Below are 2500 nucleotides of genomic sequence, written 5' to 3'. Positions count from 1 at the left end.
ATCCATATTCTTTTTATTCTTTTTCATTCAATTTGTTATCCATCAATTATATCATATTAAATATAATATGATGGTACATTTTGTAATGTTTTTTCTTATTTTTTCTTTTAAAAACCTTTAAACATGAAAATAGAAAGTTGTACTTATTATTCATTTGATTGAATGATAAGTTAATTTGTTCACAATAACAAAAGTGGTATATATTTATTATTATATTTATATATAAATAAAATGATTAAAAAAATACAAAATAATCAAACATAATAAATACCACCACTGTATTATTGTTGAACTAAGACATTCGCAACTTAATAAAAATGTTTAGAGTTAAATATATTTGATATATATTATTGAAAGAAAATCAATTTATATTTTATTATTATTATTATTTAATTTTACTCTTTCAATTAATATATGCAAAAAAAAATTGACATTTGTTATAAATAAAAATAAATAAAAAAATACTCTAAGCGGTGGATCACTTGGCTCATGGGTCGATGAAGAACGCAGCAAACTGTGCGTCATCGTGTGAACTGCAGGACACATGAACATCGACATTTTGAACGCATATCGCAGTCCATGCTGTTATGTACATTAAATTAAATTTTAAAGTACTGCTTGGACTACATATGGTTGAGGGTTGTAAGACTATGCTAAATAAGTTGCTTATTCTTTTATAAAAATAATTGAATTTAAGCAAATGTGTATATTATTGGATTTTAAATAATTCATAATATTAATAGCAAAAAAATAAAGATATATAATGAATTTTTTATTTATTAATATATTCTTAAAAAAAAAAAATCCTCTCAAATAAAATGAAATAAAAAAAATTTTGAATCTAAGTATTCTCTTTAAAAAATTTTCATATTATTTATATATATATAAAATATTAATTTATATATGTAATTAAAGGAGGAATGTCTAGCATAAAAATTAATTTTTTTTATTCTAGAATTGCCTCATTTTACATAATTATTATTTATAATATATATTTATATAAAAGGAAAAAAGAAAAATAGAGATGAAAAGATGATATAATTATTTATTAAATTGTGAGAAGATAAAAAATATTTTAAAACAACCTCAACTCATATGGGATTACCCCCTGAATTTAAGCATATTAATGAGGGGAGGAAAAGAAACTAACAAGGATTTTCTTAGTAGCGGCGAGCGAAAAGAAAATAGTTCAGCACTAAGTCACTTTGTCTATATGTCAAATGTGAGATGCAGTGTATGGAATATCTTAATATCTAGTATGAGAAATTAACGATTTAAGTCCTTCTTAAATGAGGCCATTTACCCATAGAGGGTGCCAGGCCCGTATAACGTTAATGATTACTAGAAAGATATTTCCAAAGAGTCGTGTTGCTTGATAGTGCAGCACTAAGTGGGTGGTAAACTCCATCTAAAACTAAATATAACCATGAGACCGATAGTAAACAAGTACCGTGAGGGAAAGTTGAAAAGAACTCTGAATAGAGAGTTAAATAGTACGTGAAACTGCTTAGAGGTTAAGCCCGATGAACCTGAATATCCATTATGAAAAATTCATCATTAAATAATTAAAAATAATGTGCATTTTTTTCATATAAGGACATTGTAATCTATTAACATAATAAAAGTATTTATCAAAAGATCATTGGTGATATTAAGTTTATTTAAATTAATTTGCTTTTTAAGCATATTAACATAGAATAAATACTAATGATTTGATAAAGTGTTGATAGATTTTATTATATATAATGCTAAAATTCATTTTTTGAATTTTACAAAAAATTTAATATCTATGATATTAATATTTATTTGTATGCATTTATATGATTAACAATGCGAAAGATTCAGGATACCTTCGGGACCCGTCTTGAAACACGGACCAAGGAGTCTAACATATGTGCAAGTCATTGAGTTATATTAAACTTAATGGCATAATTAACTTAACTTAAAAATATAATGGGATTAATTTTTAGTCTATTTTCTTAAATAGTCAATTAATTCAATCCCGGGGCGTTCCATATAGTTATGTATAATGATAATTTATTATTATTTATACCTCTAACTGGAGCGTACCTTGAGCATATATGCTGTGACCCGAAAGATGGTGAACTATACTTGATCAGGTTGAAGTCAGGGGAAACCCTGATGGAAGACCGAAACAGTTCTGACGTGCAAATCGATTGTCAGAATTGAGTATAGGGGCGAAAGACCAATCGAACCATCTAGTAGCTGGTTCCCTCCGAAGTTTCCCTCAGGATAGCTGGTGCATTTAAAAATTATATAAAATAATCTTATCTGGTAAAGCGAATGATTAGAGGCCTTAGGGTCGAAACGATTTTAACCTATTCTCAAACTTTAAATGGGTAAGAACCTCACCTTTCTTGATATGAAGGTTGAGGTTATGATATAATGTGCCCAGTGGGCCACTTTTGGTAAGCAGAACTGGCGCTGTGGGATGAACCAAACGTAATGTTACGGTGCCTAAATTAACAACTCATGCAGA

General features: G+C 27.5%; 2 non-coding genes across 2 annotated transcripts in view; both read left to right on the top strand.

Moving 5' to 3' along the window:
- Positions 1-462: 462 nt before the first annotated feature.
- Positions 463-643, top strand: LOC128871312 (5.8S ribosomal RNA). The gene has a single exon (XR_008455878.1). It is a non-coding gene; the product is annotated as a 5.8S ribosomal RNA (ribosomal RNA).
- A 438-nt stretch (positions 644-1081) lies between these two features.
- LOC128871318 (large subunit ribosomal RNA) overlaps positions 1082-2500 on the top strand; it is a 3993-nt gene continuing 2574 nt past the window's right edge. The window contains exon 1 of the ribosomal RNA XR_008455883.1: positions 1082-2500. This exon is cut by the window's right edge and continues 2574 nt beyond it. This is a non-coding gene — a ribosomal RNA (large subunit ribosomal RNA).

This window comes from Anastrepha ludens, unplaced genomic scaffold (assembly GCF_028408465.1).
Source record: "Anastrepha ludens isolate Willacy unplaced genomic scaffold, idAnaLude1.1 ptg000123l, whole genome shotgun sequence".
Taxonomy (NCBI): Eukaryota; Metazoa; Arthropoda; class Insecta; order Diptera; family Tephritidae; genus Anastrepha; species Anastrepha ludens.
This window is presented reverse-complemented; position numbering and strand designations above follow the sequence as displayed.